This window comes from Mustela nivalis, assembly GCF_964662115.1.
Source record: "Mustela nivalis genome assembly, chromosome: 14".
Classification (NCBI taxonomy): domain Eukaryota; kingdom Metazoa; phylum Chordata; class Mammalia; order Carnivora; family Mustelidae; genus Mustela; species Mustela nivalis.
The window spans coordinates 35,367,574-35,390,634 of record NC_139033.1 but is presented as its reverse complement, the minus strand read 5'-3'; the positions used below and the strand labels follow the sequence as shown (position 1 = coordinate 35,390,634).

At 47.3% G+C, this 23,061-nt stretch overlaps 1 protein-coding gene and 1 pseudogene across 3 annotated transcripts in view; one reads left to right on the top strand and one right to left on the bottom strand.

Annotated features, from left to right (window-relative positions):
- CCBE1 (collagen and calcium binding EGF domains 1) overlaps positions 1–23,061 on the bottom strand; it is a 228,145-nt gene that overhangs the window by 50,433 nt on the left and 154,651 nt on the right. The window lies entirely within an intron of this gene.
- On the top strand, positions 19,123–20,022 carry LOC309847636 (glyceraldehyde-3-phosphate dehydrogenase pseudogene; annotated as a pseudogene). The gene has a single exon. The product of its transcript is annotated as a glyceraldehyde-3-phosphate dehydrogenase pseudogene (transcript).

The window sequence follows — 23,061 nt, the reverse complement described above, 5'->3', positions numbered from 1 at the left end:
TATTTATTTACTTAAAGAGAGAGAGAGAGTGAGAGAGAGAGCATAAGAGGGGAGAGGGTCAGAGGGAGAAGCAGACCCCCTGCCAAGCAGGGAGCCCGATGTGGGACTCGATCCCAGGACTCCAGGATCATGACCTGAGCCAAACACAGTTGCTTAAACAATTGAGATACCCAGGTGCCCTCCTTTTTGCAAATTCTGAGAGACAGTTTCTTAGAGTAGTATTGATCCCCAATAACAAAGTAGAATTTGGGGCTCTGTAGTAGAGGTGGCTCTACGCAGAATCTTAGGGGCTACAGGAAGCTATGTGAGTCTCTACCATTGTACATGCTGCAGTCAGTTTCTGCTAACTGACCATGAACTCCTCCAGGACAGGCATCAGGTCTCAGTTATCCTGAGCACGAGCCTAGTGTGGGATCACAGATGCTTGGCACATCCTGACGGAACCCAGCTTGGCTAGAACTCCCGCCTCAGGAAGAATGTCTCCAAGATGCTGTTTACGTGATAAAGGTAACAAACAGTCTTCTCTTCTCTTTTCTTTTATCCTTCTGCTTTATCTTTTCTGGCTTCCAATGGGCCTGCCTTCCTTCCTTCCTTCCTTCCTTCCTTCCTTCCTCCTTTTTTGCATTACAAGGTGTAGAAGGAATTCGGGGCTGGCAGGAGTAGGGGCTACATATTAAGGAGTAAACCCTAGTAATATTTCCTGCATGGAATAGTGACAAAGTGTCTTTAACAATTTCTGCCTCCTGTGACTACAAATAGTCAGCTCTGTCTGGAGCACACAGTATGTGTTCTCAGAGATGAACCAGGGTGCCCAGCTAGTCTGGGCAAGGTATCTGAGACTGTTCAGTGGTGCGGTGGGACCACAGTCCAGAGGCTGCCTGCAAACTCAGCCTGTCCAGGTAAGCACGGGTGTCGGGATGCTAATTTTGGATCTTTGCTGAGTGGCAACATAAGCCTCTGTGTTTAGGAGGCCCGAATGAATCAAAACAGTTAAACACAAAAATGTGGAGACCTTGCATATTATCACTTTATGGACATCTGTTTTAAAGTCGGGCAGACCTGAGGTTTAAACCCAAGTCCCCCACATACTGGTTTGATGAATTGATATGGTTATGTATAAATTTACATTTTCACAGTTTCTTTTTCTGAGAAATGCAGTATTGATACGTACTTTGCTAGGATTTCAATGGGATGGATAAAGCACTTGGTATAGTTCTTGCTATACAAGAAATATCCAGGGGTGCCTGGGTGGCTCAGTCCGCTAAAACGTCTGCCTTCGGCTCAGGTCATGATCCCAGAGTCCTGGGACTGAGTCCTGCCTCGGACCTCTTGCTCAGTGGGGGGGGTCTGCTTCTCCCTCTCCCCTGTTTGTGTTCTCTCTCTCTCCCTGTGTCAAATAAATAAATCTTTAAACAAAATGTCCTATAAAAGGATAATAATAATGACAGCAGGGGAAAAACAGTCGTGGTTTCTGTGACTCTCTGTCCTCTTCCGTTAGCACAGGGGTTACAGTGTGTATTAAAGGAATGTTCATAACAGTTCTGACAAACTGGTATGAAGCATTGGAAGACAGGAAGATAAACAGCACAGTAACTTACACGAAATCAGTGAATACTCATTGAACGCTGACCCTGGGCAAGTCACCGATAGATGCCTTAGGAAATAGAAAGAATCTCAAAATAAAAAGACGCGGTATAATCACTGAGGATTCAGAACGTTAAGAACAGTTCAACTACAACTTGACCTTCGAAAGGAATCTGATACTCAACCTATCAAAAGATACTCAGTCCATCAAAGACAACCACGGGACAGGGCAGACTCAGATCAGTGCGGCCTGAGAATTCTCTGTGGATTTGATTTGGATTTTACAGGAGGGATAAGATCTATCTAGACAGTGAAGAGAATGGAAGGCCACTCAGGGCAGAGACAGGACATTGAGAAGAGCATGACGAGGTCCTGTTTATCCTGGCCTGAGGGACACAGCACTGTTTGGGTTTTGTTACATGGTAAGAGATAGTAGTGCCTTATTAACTAGAACCTCAAATGACCCGGAGAGGTCAGTCTCTGTGCCCTACCCACCCTTGGTCCCTTCCTAGGGAGAACTCCCTAGCCCCTTGTTGCTTCTGACTGGGTAGCCCAGACAGTCCTACTTTGTGCCAAGAGGCAATGCTCCTGCTCCTCTGGGTTGAGAAGGCTGGGAAGGGGCATCTGGATCAAAGGTGTCCAGTCCAGCCATCTCTCCCAGGACAAAACAGTGTGACGAACCAATCTCATGCTCTTGTCCAGGGCTCTACACTAACAGATGCCCCATGAGTAGGCCAGATAGCCAGAGTGGAACGACAGAGTCTCCCGCAGTTGAGAAAGGTCTGGAAGAGCAGTGGGCTGAAAGCCTGAGTCAGGGGAGGAAGCTGGGTGTTGGTTAGACTCCTGACCAGGGACTTCAGGAGGGAGAGGAGGGCAGAGTCACCGGCCGGGGCGGCCCTGTTTTCTGACCACGTCACCTCTCCCGTCCCTCCCCTGCCCATATGAACACCAACCATCCTAACCCCGGCCCCCTCTGTTCTGGAGATTCAAGTAGCACTTCTGCTCTTCACAACCAAGATCTTGAACTTTTCCAGCTATCCTGGTAACATATGAATGATCTAGTCTTGGGAAGTGATAGTACAAAAGGCTTTTGATTTGGGGGTTAATCGTAAGAAGGGTTTCCATGACTGCTGTGCATTTTATCAAAAGCACAAATATTAGTTTCCTATATGGAAATCACTCATGGATGGTTCAAATTTATTCTTATTCACCTGTAGACACAGTCCTCATCACACCCTGTCAATAACAAATGAATGTCCAGATGCTCTGAGCAGTTAGTAAATGATTTACTGCTAACCTTGAGCAAGAGTCACAGCTTGAGTTTCAACATGAAATGAGCGGTGCCGGCCGTGCAAAGTAAGCCAAGGGGGAAACGTGCTTCTTAACCGTCAGCTTGCTTTAAGAAACAAGGGAAGTTCTAGTGTCTCCGCCAAAGTTAAGTGTAAGTCCCTGATGGTGCCTCGGTGCCGTCCTCTGCCTGCTTTTCCCTGGGGTCTTGTGCCTTACTCCTGGCCGGGAGACATCCTTCCGTGGGTTTCATTAGGAAGAAGCAATAAGACTGACAAGCAGATGCACTGGTGTTTTGTGCAAAATCGAGTGTATGCCAGGTTGAGCTGAATCCTAGAAAACCCCCTGTGACATGGAGGAAACCCCCTTCCTGAAGTCTCTGCTTGGAAGTGTGATTAGTCTTCTCCCTGCCTGACCCCAAACACACCTAACCTACCTTTTGGGGTCCAGCTGCACTTCCTCTTCCTCTAGATGCCTTCTCTGAACTCCTCCCCACCAGGAGGGGTTTACCGGTTCCTGTGCATACTATCTGCTCATCTCAGACTATCTAGGAAAAAAACCCAAACAACGGTGGGTCTCAATCCTGGCGGCTTGCTGGAATCTACTTCTTGAGATTTTTCCTTTTTAAATGATGAACATACTTAAGCCCTGACAAACCCCTGGATAACTGAATCAGAACTTCCAGGGTAGGCACCAGGAGATCAGCATTTTTAAAAAGAATCTGCAGGGACTGAGCATCAGGGTTGAAATCTGCTGTGTCCTTTTTTGTTGTCTAGCTGGGAGCTGCTCAGGGCATGACCCCAGGTTCCTGTCCTGCTTTCGGGAACACCCAGCCCAGCCTGCCCACCGCCTGTGCGCACTGAGTGTTGGCGGACGGACTGTAGCCTCAACTGAAAATCGAAACAATCCCTGGGGAGGGTATGGGACATGTTATGCAATTTTTTTTTTTTTCCGGTAAGAAAAAAGTTCTATGTCTTCATCCTCTGATATGGGCAACCTAAGAACATGAATTCCAAAGACCATAAATCTCCCCCCAACCCCATTAACATCCCACGGGAGGAACAGGCTGTGTTGTTGGTTATCTCCTGCTTTCAATTACAGCCTTCAGCCAGATTCCTCTGTGCGCCTCTGAGGCTTGAGCCTTGTAAATGGCACCCTTTCAATTATTTATCTAAACAAAGGTGAGCCAGAGGGCAGCGTGAAACACTCGTCTGTTGAACTTGAGCCCAACTCTGCGTCCTTGGAATTCTTGTAGGACTTGGCTTTGTGGCTCCAATCTCCTTACCAAAAAAAAAAAAAAAAAGGAAAAATGTGAAAAAGGCACATTAAGAAATACAAGGCCATAAATTCTGTTTCAGAAGTGAGAGGAGGGCCCGAGGGACTCTGCAGGGTCCCCGGGCGGTGCTTCGGCAGGCGGCTCTTCCGCGGCCAGGCTGCTCAAAGCCAACAGTCATCACTCTCCGGCAAGGAGGGGGACCGCGGGCTCCCCTCCAGTTTTGCACCACCTCTCCTGTCAGTGGACGCTTCACAGTCTGTGTCACCGATGAATAATAAATCCCCTTAAAAAGAAACAGAGCCGACCCACAGTGACCTGCAGCTATAAGGAGAGGAAAAGCCCCCTCATGCTGGTGAAGACAGGCTCCCGGCTCGCTGTCAGCAGGACAAGTGCTCTGACCTGTTCTCTGTTGGGGACGCGCTGGTGCCTATCCCCCGCGCCCCCAGAGGACCAGCCTGTGGCGTGCCCACGACTCTGTGCGCGGTGCTGTGAGTGCCCCGGCAGCCGTGCAGTGAGTAGTGAGAACCCCCCTGCGGGGCTCAGGAACCACCCTCTACCTGTGCCATCGAATGTCCGCTGCAGAGAAAAGATAATTTGGGTCCAACTGACCCGCCGGGGGAACAGCAGCAGGAACAGCAGCTGACATTTACTGCCCTCTCAGGTCCTGCTGTCTTCCCAGCGCTCTGAACCATTGCGGGGGGTGGGGGTGGAGTTAGGCAGCCACAAGGAGGTCTGGGGAGGTGAGGCGGTTGCTCTGGTCACACAAGTGATGGGGCTGGAATCGGTTCCAAGGTCCACCCGACTCCGAAGCCTGGGTTCCTAATCATGCCGTTATATAACCTTCCCTCGCCCCAGGACGGACACTCGAAAATGTTTCTAGAATCCACCTCTCCTCTCCATCTCTGCTGCCAACTACCTTAGTTCAGACTGAAAAATCACTCCAGCCTACTTTTTTTTAATAGCCTCTCCATTTATCTTCCGGCCTCCCATCATTCCCACAGCTCACTGAGTGCAGATATTTTAAAACATATCTATTTTATGACCCTGTGTAAGAACATTCCTTGGCTCCCAGTGCCTATGATTCCAGTCCAATCCTTCGTGGAGCACGAGTGGCCTCACCTCACCTTGCCTTTATCATTCCCCACCGGGATCTGGCCTCATCAAAGGTCCAGCTCACAAGAGCCCCCCGTAACACATTTTCTGTCTCCTTCAGCTCTTGCTTGCTTAAATGTTTGACCTTCCACCCAGACTGTGAGCTCCTAGGAGACAAGAGGCTTGTTTTCTTCACCTTCGTAATTTCCCCCAGATCTGGCAGAAGGGAAATGCTGATAAATATTACAAAGCTGACTCACTGATTGAATGAACAGAATCTCAAATTTGGGAGTCGGGGGAGGAAAGCAAAGATCACTGAATTTTTGACCACTGACCATATATGCAAGGGGTGTGTGTGTGTATGTCTCAGTATAATCAATCTCAACAATTCCGATGTTATCCTGTTATTGATTTTACTCGTTTTGGGAATAATCATAAGACATGAAAAAATTAAAGATTAAATTCTAACTAAAAATGGGCTTCCTTGACATCTTTGTCTAGACTTACTCCATTCAAAACTATTTTCCTCAGTAACAGCTATTAGTAGTAGCATCTGATCCTAGAATGCCTACTTTTTTCTTTCTTACCCAAAGTGCAATTTTCTTGATCAAAATTTCTCATTGGCCACTACTACTCTCACTTGTTTGGATAAAGAGCCAGCCCCTGGTTAGGTTGATGGGCTTATTAAATTGAGTCTTGGATATCTCTTCCTGTTCCCCCTTCCCCCCAACCCCCAGCTGCCATGAGAACTGGAACTTAGCGTACTGTAGAGAGGTCAACATTGAGGTTTATCTCAACCTACTCTTCCTTGACACCCTCCCTGGCTCTCTGAGCCAAGCCAGAAGATTCTTCCTCTGCCGCCGAACTTCCATAGTACTTGCTCTGTGTGTCACTTGGACCCTGTCAAGGTCACACACAGCAAATCCCAATGGAAAAGGTGTTGAGGTGGGAACATCCTCCCCAGCTAAAATACAAGCACATCATGGGGTACTGGGTGGTGGAGTCTCGTCTCTAGACCTTTGTTTACTCACTGCAAAATAAGGAACTCACACGGGTGGGTTATACGGCCTCTTTCCAGCTTCTTCCCAGCTCTACAACTGAATGAAAAATGTCAGATATCTTGATACTACTTGAAAGCTCCCTCGTGGGTGAAGGATAACGAGCAAGAGTACAGGACTTTGGGTCACAAACCCTTAAGAGCTGAAAACAACAATTTGGATGGAATGTTCCTTTTCATTTTCCAAAGGGCCACAGGATGCAAACTTGACATGCAACCAGAAGATGGCCCCAGGAGATGGGTGAGAGTGACCATCACTGGGCCAGATGCTGTAGGTTGTATTGACTACGCCGTGACACACTCATCATGATAAAGACGTGTGATTGCAACTACACACAAACTCAGTATCACACACACGAGAAAAACGATGTGAACACTCCTCTTAGTCAAGATCAACTGGTGTGAATTCAAAACATAATGTTTTATAGGAACCAAACGTACATCTCCCGAAGTGTGAGAAGTAGATGTCCAAATGGATTCCTCCAAGGAAGAGCTTGAAGTAGTAAGGAACTTGGCCAGAGAAAGGGAGCTTTGGAGAACCAGAATTTTCTTACTAAGCTATACTTCATATCATTAAAAATAATTTATAAAGACATGTTAAAACGAGAACAAAATAATAGTTATTCGAGGGGAAAGATAAAGAGAGCAGAAATTTCACCTAAAGAGAGCTTCTACACGAATGAACACGATGTTTAGGGCTACCTTTTCTGGCAGCAAAACCCAACAAAGGAGAAATGATGAGTTAGTTGTAATATGTATAGGTTTGTATAAAAGGTAAGAAATTTACTAAAGGGATGTTCATCACTCAGAGTCCCAAGTGGAAATAGAAGTTGCATTGAAATGAGGATCATCCAAGGTGGGGTTGTTTCCAAAGAGACTAAGGTACAAATATGTGGTCAGGGTGGAGGGAAACCACAAGGGCAAGTGCAGAACTCAGGGCTGACGATATAGGAGCTGTTGCCCTTTGCAGGGGACTGAATACTGCCCTCCACCCTGGAACCTCAGAACGTGTTCTTATTTGGGAATAAGGTCTATTACAGATGTAAGGAAGGGAAGGATGGAGAGAACATACTGGATTGTGGTGGGTCCTCAACCCAGTGTAAGAAGGAGAAAAGCAGAAAAGGATACACAGAGACAGAGAAGGTGACCATTTAAATTGGAGGCGGAGATTGGAGTGATGTCCTTGCAAGCCAGGGAATCCTGGGATTGTTGGCAACTGCCAGAAGCTATTAGAGGAGCACGGGCTAGCTTCTCCTTAAGAACATGCAGAAGGAACCAATCCTGATGACGTCTTTGATTGCAGACTTCTGGCTCCCTGAATTGTAGAATACATTTCTAGGGTGTTAACCCACCCAGGTTGTGGTAATTTGTCATGGCAGCACCAGGAGACGAATCCAATGCACTGCAATTCCCAAAAGGATGAAAAGAGGGTGAGAAACTGAGCACAGAGGGAATGTGTGTGCTCTGTGGGCCCCTGGGTGGGACAGGGACCTTTAGTGGCAGGAGAGGACCAGGCTGAGGCAGCCTTGCAAGAAGGGAGCCAGAGAAATAAGTGTCCTGACCGCAAACCTGGGGCCTGCCACTAGTTATGCCTAACAGGGAGCCAGAGGGGGTACGGGCTCTGCAGACATGGGCCACATGGGCCAGCCCCCTGGCAAGGGGTGGACAAAAGCTCCCAGCATGAGACGCAACCTCCCAGTGATCACTTCTGGGATGAAAAACCTGGAAAGTATTAAGCTAAGTCTTCCCTTCCGGAAAAGGGGCTGTTACTCCCCCCCGGAAGTGAGAGACGTGGGTCTCTCTTCTCCTGCACTGGGTCCTCTTCAGCTGAGGTTTCTCTAACTCAAGCTCTCTCTTTGGCCTCTTTGTTCTTTTCTTCTGTCTCCATCCTCAGCCCTCGCTGTGGCTTTCACTGCAACAGGAATCCCCACATCTGCACCATCAGCCCAACCTCTCTCTCCAGTTCCAGCCGTACTTACTAACGATCCTGGGAAATCTTCACCCAGATAGCTCATCAACTGTTCAGTCAAAACATTTGAAAATCAACCCTATCATCTCCTTTCCAAAACCAAGATCCCTTTGGAATTCCTCATCTCATTTCTTGAATCCATCTAGGTTTAAAGGCTCCAATTCATTCTCTTCACCCAAACATCAAGGCCCGTTAGTTTGAATAAAGGCATTGTACTTCCATTCACCCCTTCTCCCCATTTCTACAACTGCCACCGCTTGCATCAAAGCCACATCCGTCTACACTGAGGAATGGCTAACAAGCTCTGAGCTGGTTTCCACAACTCCAGGTTCCCAGGTCTTTCGAGTCTGCCATGGCCAGGGCAATCCCGCCCTCCCTAGGCCACGCTACTGTTCAAATTCTCAGTGACCCTTCTGCTGCAGGCCCTCACTCATCAGATCCATGATACCCTCTCCCCCCACTGACCGCTAAGGATCGCCACGTTCCAACTCTATTCTCCTCTCCCAACCTCATTCCGCACCATCTGTCAAAGGAGAACTTTGCTGTGGCCAGGCTGCTTCCTTTGCTGTCCTACCCTCATGCTGTGCTCATGCCTGTCCCTTTATCATGAGAACAATCACCTATGCTCTCTATATGAATCTGCCATGAATCCAACTGAACTGAAAGCGTTTGTCAAAAATCTTACAGACTTCATACACAGTCAGTATTTTCTTGGTGATCAGTGGTAAGGATATACCTGACCATGACCTTTTGAATCCGTCCCTGTATCCTCAACTTTTCAGATTAACCTACAAGCCATGTGCGATGGTAGTTTGTGCTTCTCTCGGTCAAGGAAGATATTACAGCACAGTAATTAAGAGCTTGAGCTCTGGTGTCAGACGTGAATTAGGGTTCAAGTCCATCCACTACTATTTGTGTGACCTTGGACAAGTCGCCTACCTCCTCTTTGTGTCTCAGTCCTCTCATCAGTTAAGTGGCAGTTTGAAACGTGCCTCATAGAGTCACTGTGGAGGTAAGAAGAGCTAGCTAGTTTATATGAAGCACTTAGCACAGTACAGGCATAAAACCAGGTTCTTAATGATATAAACAGTGAACAGCACAGTCAGGCAACTTCTCCTCAAGGCTGGTAAGTGACATTTCTGCAGCCCAGACATGGCAGTTGGTTGCTGGGTCACATCATGTGGTCCCCATTCTCGTTATCCTTGTCTCTAAAAGCCAGCAATTTTGCTCAGTCATGCGAGGTTTAAGAAAAAGCAGAGATAAACTTCCAGACCACAGTTTTTCCAAACAACCAAACCTATAATCAGGGCTTCTGTGGGTCCCAAACCATCTTGTATCCTTAGTAGACTCTGTGAGAAACTGGCCATCGTTGGCAGACTATGGCCTGTCATGTCCACATTTATCAACACCGTTAGCTACATTTTGGGCCTTGCTCAAGGTCAAAATCAAAAGCTCATCAAAAGGTTATCTACGTAGAGATGCAAACCGGAATGAAGAATTATATGCACATTGCAGTCGCTGCAATGGGTAGTAATCAAGTATGAGCGAGAATTTCAATGACCCTATCTACAAATTATTTGCTCTCATTTAATACATACAGGAAAATTCAGCAATTTTATTTTTATATTTTTATTTTATTGTGCATTCAGAGACGCACAGTAAATACGAAGAAAATACTAACATTTTTTAGTGTAATTACTACATTCAAGGGGATAAAATAGGAAAAATGAAGAATTTGGTCTTTAACCAGAACCTGTCACAGGCACACACAGCAGCCAGGTGATTCTGGACACAACTGGAATCCAGCACATTTCTAGAGTTGCGGAAGCCCGTCACACAGAAGAGGAACTTCAGTGCTCAGTGGAAACCAGCCAGATTCATACAGGAGGGAATTAGGAGAAATTCTTTCATGTATAACTTTCTAACGACCTTTCAAAAATCCAGATGGTTCCTTTGCTCTAAACGCATTTTTAGATAGGGCTGATTTATTGAACGCTGTTGTTCATGTGTTGGGGGAGAAAAGAAGTAATTGTGTAAGTGACCCAACCTGTTTTCCAAGAAATGGCATGGCGATTTTCTCAGGGGGCAGGTTGGGTGTGGTCCAAGTGCTGGGTGACCAGAAGTGCGAGCCAGGAGAAAAGTCCATGGACCCAAACACCAGGCCACTGCGCTGCTGGTGAAATGTGAGCCTCCGTCAGCACGGGCTTCTTGGACTAGACAGACAAACACTTGGGGGGCAACGGCACTCGCGTTACAGAGAGACCGTCCCGTCTTCTGAATGACCGTCTGTCTCGCTGCTGGGTGAACGGGAGGAAATGCGGGGACCATCTGCTGTACTGTGTGTGTGTGGTGTGATATACTTAACTAGGATTTCATTACCTTTTCTCCATCTTTGCTCCAACCCTCCTCATCTTTAGTCTCGAACCTTCACCAACCTCTGTTCTCTGCTTTCTTTCCTTACTACCTATAGGGCACTGTTTTCCCGATAACCAGGATGACCTTTAAAAAAAAATGTCAATAGCCCACCTGCTCAGACTCTGCTGCTCGCATCCCACTGCACACAGAGTAAACATTCAAACTCCCTGCTTTGGTCCAGACAGTCCTATGTGATCAAATCCCTGGCTTCCTCCCCAAATGAAGGTCCTCCCCGGTTCCGTGGGCTGGAGCTACACGGGCCTGCTTCTGCCCTCTCCCTTCATGTCAAAGATGCCCCGTCACTCCCGGGGTTCTCTGCAGACCTTGAGGGCTGACATTCTGGCACGCTTATATGAGGCACGATTCTGGGCTTTCTTCAAGAACATTGCTGTGTTTATAAACTGATCACGTGCCATCTATGTGAAGATCCGCTTGCTGGGTAAACTCAGCCACAAGACAAGTCCCCAAGATGTCTCCCCGCCAAACCAGATCCCCACATCCCCTAAGTTTCTGCACCCTCTACTGTTGAGGACGTTACTGTCTTTCACTGAATACGACATTAGCAAAGACGCACCCTTATTTCATGTAACACATGGTTTTTTTTAAGATTCCAATTAAAATCCGACATGACCCTTTATCACTGAAATTTTTCTATGCTTGCCAAGGTAGTTCTTTTCATCCTAATTAGACACAGATTGTCATATGTCATACGTGTGGATATACATAGAGGATAATAAGACAGACCAGTTAAGACCGTCTTAAAACGTACTCACATATCAAGTCTGATTCTTCAGAATCAGTCTATTAGCCGAGAGACCCCGATTTCTGTGCTTTTCACCACAAAACATTCTTTGTGCCATGGGAGCATTGGTGATGCAGCTTTTTAACTATTATTTATTTTGGGGAGAGGGGCAGAGGAAGAGGGAGAGGAACTCAAGCAAACTCCCTACTCAACACAGAGACCAGCGGGGGGCAAGGGGTCTATCTCACGACCCTGAGATCATGACCTGAGCCAAAATCAAGAGTCGGATGCCCAGCTGAGCCCCCCCAGGAGTCCCCAGTGATGAAGCATTTTAAAATTAGTAGAAATTAGTAGTCTGAGCACCAAGAGCCTCCTTTTGACTCCTACTCCAGGAATGCTGAAGATAAGGGATTCCCCAGGGCCCCAACCCCTCTTGATTCTAAAGAGTTGACAGTCAGCTGTGTCTTCTGAATAATCGCTTTACTGTGTACCCAGGACTTTTCCGCAAGCAGCTAATACCCGTGACGCACAACGTGATGCAGGCATGTTTGCAAGCAGAGTGCTCCCAGACATTACAAAAATAGCCCCACAGCCTCCCCAGCACAGTGAGGGGAAGACACCCACCATATCTTAAACTGTCTGACAGGAGGTCAGCACCAGCGTCATCACGACAAACGTTATTATATTCTAGTTCTGGCAACGTGACCTTCTCGTAGCTTCTGAAAGAGCCCCCTCCCCCCATGCATCACAGTTCAGAACCCCTCGGTGCCCGCATCAGTGGACACCAGCTTCGCTACCTTCGCAGAGGGACCGCAAACTGGGCAGGGCCAAGCAAACTGGCTCAGAAAGCCATGCGGGCAGTCCGCTGCAGGGGGCAGAGCAGAGCACGCAGGGTCTCCGAGGCTGGGGTGGCCCACAGAGCAAGCACGAGAGGGTCACACGGAAGAGGCAAAATGAGTGGATTCAAACCACAGTGAGAATGAAAAGACATTTAAAGAGACAGAGAAAGTAACGTTAGCTTTTGACTTTCCAATCACAATCATGCAAGATTCACGCATACTTCATTCTGTCCTTGGGTTTGGTGGTTTCTCTGACCTTATAATTTATTCCCATTTTCCCGAGGTAGATTTTGGGTTCTGGCAGCTGGAGGAGCTCTGGCTTTGAGAGCTGGGAAGTCCCCTGCCCCCAAAGCAGCCACTGCATAGATGGGACTAAAGAACGTGCACAGGACAGTGATGTCCCCTCTGAGACTGGCAGAGCGGGTGTCCTTGTGTGGTTCTGGCAGGCCCAGCACGGGAAAGAGCTCCCACGGGGATGTCCTTTCCCAGAGTCCCACTCCGAGGGGACAGCATCCTTTCTGCCGGACGAGATATGGATGCACAGTGAGGAAAAAAATCAGTATTATCAAGAGAGGTGCTTGAAGAACGGGCTCCCTGGTAAGCAGCAGGGGTCTCCAGGCCTCACTGCAGGGGTGAAGGAGCGAGGACTCCTCTCTTGTCCGTCCCCACCCTCCTCCCAGCTCAGGCAGGGCAGAGGGCAGGGCGCTGCTCTTCCAGGAAAAGCCAGGGCACCCCCTGATGACGGAAGACTTGGGGGAAGAAAGTGAGATTGCTTTGGAGAGTGTCATTTTCTTGAAGCAAAGGGTGAGGTCATTCAGTTGAGAACGGAAGAGTGACACGGGTCCCCTCTGACCAGGGAGAATCTGAAGGGAGGGAGGGAAAGAAAAACGTAGGTAATAAGGACCTTTCCTGTCCGGCTCTCGGCCAAAGTTCAGCTGTGTTCTCCCTTCTGAGGATTTCTATCCCGGACTGTGTACTGTGTAGCCCCGGCAACAGTCAGCAGCGCCCGCCACCCCAGTCAGGCATGTGGAGTCTGGGGGCAGGCTGTGGGACGGGGGGCCTGCGCGCCGTTCCAAAGGGACGGGGGAGGGCGGTGGTTTTCGGGGGGGTGTTTGCTGAGCACGGAGCCAGTGGGAGCGTCTGAGGGCAGAAGCCAGCTGTGAATCTGGAGGTGGCAGACAAGACAGAGAGGCCTGGCATCCCTCACGATAGCGAAGGCTGAACTTCGACAGACAAAAACGGGGGAGGGCCCAGCGACACTCCCGTGAAAGAGCCTCATCTCACACGGACTTAGGAGCCCTGAGTTAGAGGCAGGGAAATGGAGGCTCAGAGCTGAGATCCAGATGTGGGTCTCACTGGCTCCAGCTGTGCTTCTGCCGGCCACACGGTCCCAGTCAGCAAGGAGGGGGCGGCCCCCTCCTGTTCTGGGGTAGCCTGTGTGCCGCACTCGGACCATGGCGGGCTGGCTGTGGAAGGCGTGAGAGACTTGAATGGCCCTGTTGACCTCCACGGGATGGCCGCAGCTTGGAGCTCTGGGACACCAGACATCATCCGGAGAACAGCGGGATGGCCACTGCTTAGCATGGGGCCGTGGCTTTATTACCCCTTCAATGAACTTTCCCACCCAGGCCACACCCCTTCCTTATCCCAGGTTTGTAAGATCCGTGAGGGAGCTCTTCTGTGCCCTGCACAGCATCTAGCAGACTGCGGTGAGGTCTTGCAGTATTCAGTGGCACTTAATAAGTGATCACCATGCCAGAACTTCGTGGGGAGCTCTGCTTGCTTGGCTCCTCCGTGGACACAGGGCCCTCCCACGAAGCTGACTTGAGAGCAGCGCTCTCATGGCTTTGATCTGGTGCTTTGTTTTCCCAAAGCTCAGCCTTCAGGGCAGCCAAGACCGGCGGCCTGAAGGGCTAGTCTAACTTGGAAAGCCACAGGTGACATTTGCAGCTGGCTCAGACCCTGAGGTTGAAGCCCTGTGCGTGTAAGGGTAGCTTCTGGCGGGGGCTTTGTTTGCTGTGGAACACAGACTTCCCTTGGGGAATTCAGGCATGTTTTCTTTCCTTTCCCCAATTCCCACCCCCCCACCCGCACCCCAAAAAAAGCTGCAGCCCTAATTTAAGTGGCATCTGTTGACTTTAAAGAGCACACACTTAATCCTTACCCCGGAGAACCCTTGCCACGACATGCAATGCCTCTTGGTTTTCAATCACTGAAACACAGGGAAAGGCCATCTGTTTTAGTAGATATGTTTTAAATTGTTTTGGCCACGGCTCCCTAGGCTTTCAGTGGCTGTCAATAAAACTCTATCATTTCAATTTTTGACCCTCCTGGTCCTAGCTCAAGGGTCTTTCTAGATGACACCTAGAACGACAACAACCAGGGGGCCAGGTTCACATGCACATGGTTTTACTTTAGTGTTTGCAAAGTGGAGAAGCAGCAAGTTCTGACATTTATTTTACTTTTTAAATGTATGCATGTCACAGTTTTTTCCGAAGAGGATATAAAGTGATATGTGAACAAGGGCAAAACCTTGGGGGGGGGCAGTGGCTCAAGGGGAAGAATGGCGGGAAGATGAAGCCGAGCTACAACGGGGCCCCAAAACAAAGCTGCACAGCCATCGTGACCTGCCCCCTGGCCTCCTGGAGCCACACGTTTGTTTCTCAAGTTTCTGAGCTGCTATTGTAGTCATGCGTGTAACAGCGATGTTTTATCTCAAGACCAATTATTCTGGAGTCAAGATAATATAGATCTCAGTAATGGGTCTATAATAGATCTTCCTAAGAAGGGCCCTGAGCTGCGATTTGTCCGTAAATGGCATCATTTCCAAAACCGGACTGTTAAGAGTCTCCTCCGCCCATGTCTTTTGAGATCTTCTCGGAGCTACTGTGCTCTGAGCTTCTGAGCCCAGAAACTCATGGGGTCTGATTCTCTCTCTGAGCGGTAGTTCATCTGGACTGTCAACACAGACCCTCCAGAAAGCCTATCTTGGACACAACTTCAAGTTAGAAGGCCAAGGTAATCTTTGAGTTTGGTGAGAATTAACTAAGTAGAAGGAAAAATGATCCTTTGGGAAAATATTACCTTAGCAATTGTGCTGGCTCTAGGTTCTTCCTCTCTCGGCCTTGAAAAATCTGCTCTGGAGGGAGGCGGGAGTGAAGACGCTGATGTGTCAGGCTTTCTGAGTTCAAATCCTGCCTCTGCCACTTTCCAGCTGTGCTCTGGACAAAGCTAATATCCCCGAGCCTCAGTTTCCTCATCTGCAAAATGGATACACTGGGCAGCTCTACTTGATGGGTTTGAGGGAAGACTGAGGAGACTGTGCAAGTCTTGCTCCAGGAGGTTGCTTGCTTTATCTTGGTACTCGGGAAACATTAGAATTTTTCCTTCTCATTTACTTTGCAGTGCACCATTGCTCTGACTCATGGAAGCCATGTTGCTAAGGAAAGGGCACAGGGGACAGGGAACCTCTACTTTTTCTCCTTGGCTAGGATGCAAATATCCCCAACTCTTCGTGAAGGCTGAGGGATAAGAGCGAGCCAATGAGAATGAGAAGGGCCAGCAAACATGTCAAGTGGCCGATAGGAGCTGCCAGTGTTTGTTGTTGCAACAGCTTCGTGTGGATGGATGGGAGTCATTAACATTCCACTGATAGGGGGTAAAAACCATCTGTGTTGAAAAGGAAAGTTTGGGGGGTGGTCGCCAAGGTTTATCTTTGTTTACTCTCCTGTTATGACTCAACTTCAGGGTCTGTTTCTCTTCGTAGGACATGATTTGGCTCATTACCACAGACTGTCCGGCTTGCTCACCAAATTTCTACTTAATTGGTTATCATGCGGAGACCTGGCTCTCGAGAGCCCAGAGGCTTTGAAGTCCAGTCCTCAGTCTTCTTGGGCAAGGTCATAGTGAAACGTAGCATGAAACCTTCAAGGTGGTTGCCAGAATTATCACAGCAAGCACGGAGAACATACTGGTAAGTGTCTGGAATGGCTGTCCATGCTACTCTGCCAAGAGAGTCCAAAGTTTGGTCTTGGTCCAAACTCAACTTTTTCACTTGGGTCTTCCTTAGAAAGCACTGTGTGACCTTTTTTTCCAACCAGTATCTCCCATTCCAGTCATCTCGCAATAAACCAATTATCAATTAAGCTTTTTAGTGCCAGCCAGCTCACCTTGACCACCAGTTCCCCTGGCACTTTTGCCCGCGATGCAAACTTTAACTACATAAGGCAGAAGTGCCTAATCAAGAATATACATTTGCCTCATGACAGATTAGACACTGGAGAGGAGCTTCTGGTACTGCATGAGCCCTTGAACATCTATGCTTCTATTTCTTTGTTTTTACAAAAATGGGAGTAGGTGAAATTGCTAGGGCCCTTCTGAGCCCTGGATGGAGAGAACAGGGCATCCAGCTCAACTGTATCACAAACAATTCATCGTTCACTCATAAACAAGTCATTCTTTTACCTTGTTGCTAACTGTAATCAATCCCAGGTATTTGACATTTTTGGATCATTCAATTTGGCTGCATTGGGGGCAGGGTTTCCTTCTTTTGGGGTAAGAAGAATTTTCACCTGTTTGTGTTCAGAAGGGTAAGCATTTGTGATGACTCCCTGGGCTCTGCTTCAGGTAAAAAGTCATTTACTTAAATATAAAGAAGACAGTATCATAGACGCATTATGTACAATCTACATAGCCCTTAAACCAAAGCTCACGGCCTTATTTTTGACCTGTCCGGTATCATAGGACCCCAGAGCCTCCTGTCATATAGAAGCTCCATTTAAGATTGAGTATGTATACACTGATTAGGTAAAAGCATCTGATAATTTTTGTTCCTTTCTTCCTAGAGTCATTTATACTGAACTTAAAACCAGATGCTTCTACCAAGCAGGCATGGAAAGAAGTGGGCTTTCTTTCTACTGAGCCATTAGCAGTTGGGTTGGCAGGGGGTTAGATCCACAGTCACTGAAAGGCCCATGTCTTGACTTTGAAAGAGAGACACATATTCTTGACCACACAACATATAAGGACGTGGGGGAGTTTCAACGATTAAAAAAGATGTGTCACAGGATCAGCATGGCCAAGATTGTTGGGTTGGCAGGGGAATGAGGCCTCCCACGACACTGTCCATGGTTCTGAACCAGGAAGGGTATTTCGCTGGGGAAGGTGGGGCAGATGGAACATGCACCCTTGTTCCTAGGCCTGTGATCAGCATCATGAGAAAGGAAATGTCGTTCTGTTGGTCTGAACATAAAAATATAGGTGAAAAAAAGCCCTGGGACCTCACGGTGGTTCCCAAAATTTTTCTGAGGATACAACTCTAAAACACAAAAAATTCCTCGATGGCTTCTCCTTTGGGGGGCTTCTCAGGTTCTTGGATGGGAGTCAGTATGCAGTAACACAATAATAATATCAAACACATTTAGTGTTTATTTTGTTCCAGTCACTGTTCTAATCAATCTCTCTCACACACACATATGCATATACATATATGTTTCTATCAAGAACTTAAAAGAACCTTGACATGAATAATTTCTTCTTGGAAAATCAGATTTCAAAATATCAGAGATATATTTAAAAAGGGTCTTTCTTCAGAATCACTACCATCTCTTTGGTGGATATCTTCCAAGGTTTGTTTGCATGACTTAAATGTTTGTGTATGTTTGTATGTCATGAAGCCCGAAACCATAAAATGCCTAGAAGAGAACATTGGCAGTAATTTCCTTAACATCAGCAGGGATACTTGTTTAGATAGGTCTTCTAAGGCAAAGGAAACCAAAGCAAAAATACATTACTGGGACTATATCAAAATAAAATGTTTCTGAACAGTGAAAGAAACTGTCAACAACAGAAAAAGGCAACCTACTGAATGGGAGAAGGTACTGGCAAATGATATATCCAATAGGGGGTTAATACTGAAAAGATTACAGAACGTATTACAACTCAACACCCCAAAAAACCCAATAATCTGATTAAAATGGCAGAGGCTAGATAGACATTTTTCCAAAGACATGCAGACACATGGCAAGATGCTTATCTCCACTAATTACCAGGGAAATGCAAATCAAAACCACAAAGAGATATTGATCTTACACCTTTCAAAATGCTGAGAATCAAAAAGAAATAACAAGAGTTAAGGATGTGGAGAAAAAGGAACGCTCATACACTATTGGTGGGAACATAAATCGATACAGCCACTGTGGAAAATGGTACAGAGAGTCTTCAAGAAATTAAAAATAGAAATACTGTATCATCCAATAATTTCACTACTGAGCATTTACCCAAAGAAAATGAAAACACTAATGCAAAAAGATACATGCACTCCTATGTTCACTGCAATATTATTTACAATAGCTAAAATATGGAAGCGAGTGTCCATTGACAGATGAATGGATAAAGAAGATGTGGTCCACACACAGACACACATACACACACTAGAATATCATGAAGCCAAAAACATCTGAAATTGTGCCATGTGCAACAACATGGATGAACTTAAAGGATAATACTATCCTTTTAAGTAAAATAAGTCAGACAAAAACAAACAAATAAACAAAAAGCAGAATCCGACCTATAAATACAGAGAATAAACTGACGATTGCCAGAAGGGAGAGGGACAGAGGGATGGGTAAGATAGTAAAGAGGAGTAGGAGAAACAGGCGTACAGTATGGACTAAGGAAGTCACAGGAGGCTCTCTGCTCTTCCCCTTTGACAGACAGCTTCATCTTCTGGTGCAGTATCAGCTGTGTCCCTGAGACACTAGGATAAAGGCTGGAATAAACACATTTGACCATAATGGGGGCCTGATCACCAGTGCTACTTTTAAGTCTAGCAAAGCAGATACTGTCTTCATCAAGGACCCCTTCACTGACCTCAACTACATGGTCTCCATGTTCCAGTATGATTCCACTCACAGCCAATTCAATGGCACAGTCAAGTCTGAGAATGAAAAACTTGTCATCAGTGAAAAACCCATCTGTGTCTTCCAGGAGTGAGATCCCACCAATATCAAATGGGATGGTGCTGGTGCTGAGTAGCTTGTGCGATCCACTGGAGTCTTCACCACCATGGAGAAAGCTGGGGCCCACCTGAAGGGTAGGGCCAAGAGGGTCATCATCTCTACCCCTTCTTTGACACCTTCATGTTTGTGATGGGTGTGGCCTATGAGAAGTATGACAACTCCCTGAAGATCATCAGCAATGCCTCCTGTACCACCAACTGCTTGGCCTCTGGCTAAGGTCATGCATGACAGCTCTGGCATGGTGGAGGGACTGAGGGACTGAGGACCACAGCCCATGACATCACTGCTACCCAGAAGACTGTGGATGCCCCCATTGGGAAGGGAAGGTGTGGTGGGTGAGGGGCTGCCCAGAATATTAACCCTGCTTCTGGTGCTGCCAAAGCTGTAGGCAAGATCATCCCTGAGCTGAATGGGTAGCTTCCTGGCTGGCCTTCCATTTTCTCACTCCCAGTGTGTTGGTTGTGGATCTGACCTGCCACCTGGAGAAAGCTGCCAAATACGACAACATCAAGAGAATGCTGAAGCGGCATTGGAGAGCTCCCTCAAGGGCACACTGGGCTCCACTGAGGACAAGGTTGTCTCTTGCAACTTAAACAGTGACACCCACTCTTCCGCCTTCAATCCTGGGGCTGGCATTGCCCTCAATGACCATTGTGTCAAGCTCATTTCCTGCTATGACAATGAATTTGGCTATAGCAACTGGATGGTGGACCTTATGGTCCATATGGCCTCCAAGGAGTAAGAGCCACTGGGCCACCAGCTCCGGTGAGAGCAGGAGGGAGAGAAAGGCCCTCAGCTGCTGGGAAGTCCTCACCCCAACTCATCCCCCAACACTCCCGACCTCTACACAGTGTCCATCTCAGACACACTGAAGAAGGGGAGGAACTGGCAGAGGCAAACTTTGTCACATACCATCAGTGAAGCATACTCTACCCAGCCAAAAAGGGAAAAAGAAAAAGTCACAGGAATAAAGGAATATGTTTGAACGCGTTTGTATGTCATGAGACCTGAAACCATAAAACTCCTAGCAGAGAACACGGGCAGTAATCTCTTTGACACTTGCTGTAGCATCATTGTTCTACATGTCTCCTAAGGCAAGGGAAACCAAACCAAAAGTACATGGGGACATACAACACAGGGAGTATAATTAATAGCAATGTAATGGTTGCACTCGGGGTGAGCACAGCATGGGGTAGGGTTGTGGAAACGCTACGCTGTAGCCTACGATTCATGTCCTATTGTGTGTCAACTATACTGAAAAAAATGTGTGTCACACAGCCTGGGAGGAAGAAAAGAGGAGTACCTCAGCTGCTAGCTAGTCACATCCGTGCAAACTCGCAGACTGGGGTCTGTGGGTGGGTGGGTGGGGGGCTCTACTCTGATGAGTTGCTGATAGGCTGGGACTCTAGCCGTGGACCAGATCCCCGTCCGGGAGGCCTCCTCTGTTAATCATTGCTCAGCTCCCAACCAGTAGCAGGCACATTATTCAGTTAGTGCTTATGCACATTTGGTTAGAGGGTCATGATTAAGAAAACAAACCATTCATAACACAACTATAAACAGAGCTCTAACTTGCTCATTTGCTAATGGGTCTTCCCTGCTTGGCCATCACATTCCCTGCTGTCTTCATTCTTCCTGTAATTTAAGGCCCATGTATGAGACTTGCCTATTTGCCAGTGGGTCAGCCAGAATGGGGGGGGGGTGGTCACTCCCCCGCAAACAGCACAGAAAGTAGTATTGGTGGCATATGTGTGGTGGCCAGGAAGTTACAGGGAGACACACTTGGCAGCTCCCATCGGGGACCCATGCAACTTGCAACGGCCGGCATCTCTCTCTGCCTCAGCGCCTTGTCTGGCTACCAGAACCTGTGTGCCTACTTGGCAGGGCCACCCAAAGCAGGTAGGAGGTGATGCTGGGGAATTACCCGCTCCCTGGGAGCAGCCCTTGACCAAGGACCGGTAGCTCACAGATCCGACTCTATACTACTCCCAGAGTTCCAGGCAGGATGAGGTCCCAGGGCCCCGGAGCAGTAACTTACTCAAAGCATGCCCTCTGCTGGCTGCCTTCCCCACAAGTGTCCCTTGGGATCAGCTTCCAAATACACTGCAGATGTACAAAGCTTGGTCTCTGGGCCAGCGTCTGGGGGAACCCAAATTGAGACCCATAGCATACCCATCCGTGTTGTTATAAAACCGTCCTCCGAGCAGGCTAATGAACGAAAAACTAATCCTCATCAGGCAGGCTGCTCTGGGAGAGGCTCCTCCCCGGGTCTCCATCATCGTCTGGCTCTTGGTCCCTCCTCCAAGAGCCTCTCTGCGGATCAACACCAGCTCGAAGGTCCTCGGACAACCTCAGAAAGGAGCCCAGGAAGAGGAATGGAGTAAAAGAAAAAGAGATACCAGGACACTCCGGGCTATTCTTTTTTTTTTTTTTTTTTTTTTTTTTTTTTTTTTTTTTTAAAGATTTTATTTATTTATTTGACAGAGAGAAATTACAAGTACACTGAGAGGCAGGCAGAGAGAGAGAAGGAAGCAGGCTCCCTGCTGAGCAGAGAGCCCGATGTGGGACTCGATCCCAGGACCCTGAGATCATGACCTGAGCCGAAGGCAGCGGCTTAACCCACTGAGCCACCCAGGCGCCCTCCGGGCTATTCTTATATGAATACGGGAACAAAGGAGTCCTCGGGACACACAGCTGTCTCTGAACTGCTCTGAAAAAGCTAGAAGCGCGGTTGGCTTCCCAGAGTCTTTGTTTCAAATTCAAATCAATTTAAAAAATCTAAATTAAAAAAAAAAAAACAACAACACTCTTTTGGTGGTAAAATTGTTAGCAGGTGTGGCAGGGAGAGAACGGGACCAAAGACAGTAGACTCAGTACTTTATGATCAGATCTGGTTTTCACGCTCAGCAAAAGTGGAGCAATTAACCCAGGAAATCCTCTTATCGCCATGAGCAAGGTTTGCGATGGGTGATTGAGATAGGATCCTTTCAGTTTCACGTAGGCAGTCCTCTGAAGCTTCTGGAGTTTATCAACAGCACAAGGCTTCAGGCTCATGGAAATGCACATCAGAAGTGATTCACACGTGTGCATACATACGCACACATACACAGACACATATTTTTATCCATCCATCCATAAATGATTTACTGAGAGTACATTCCCTGAGGTTTCCTGCTGTGTGGGAGGCATCAGGGGAGGTCCTGGCGGAAGAGAGGCTACGTCTATCCTCAGCTCACACTCCAGTGTGGGAGAATGATGTTCAGTCTTACACACACATGTAATGCCGCCAAGTGTGAAAGAGGATTTTTTTTTTTTTTCAAATGGTAAAAGAGCAAGAGCGTGAAGAAACCAGTCTTTTCATATGGTGTGGCTGGGATGGAACTTTCTAGAGGACAACTTACGAGAAAAGCCCTTAATATTTGGTTCTCCCACTGACCCAGAGAACTCCAATACCTAGGAAGTTGTTCTAATTGAATGATCATGAAAATACACACATTTGAGGATGTTCTTCGGTACTGTCCTAAAAAAGGAACAAAAGCACAAGAAGCAACCTAAATATCGAACAATGGGACATTGTTTACGTAAGTGACGGAATTCATAGATGGGAATACTAGGGATCTTTAAAATGTAGTTGGAAAATACATAAGGAGTTAGGACGAGGTTAATTTAGTAATGAAAATAAAAGGACTAAAAAATTATCACACAATCCCATTTTTAAATATCCATACTATTTCCCAGTCTAAATGTTCACTGACGTTTTCTTTGTGTGACAGTATTATGG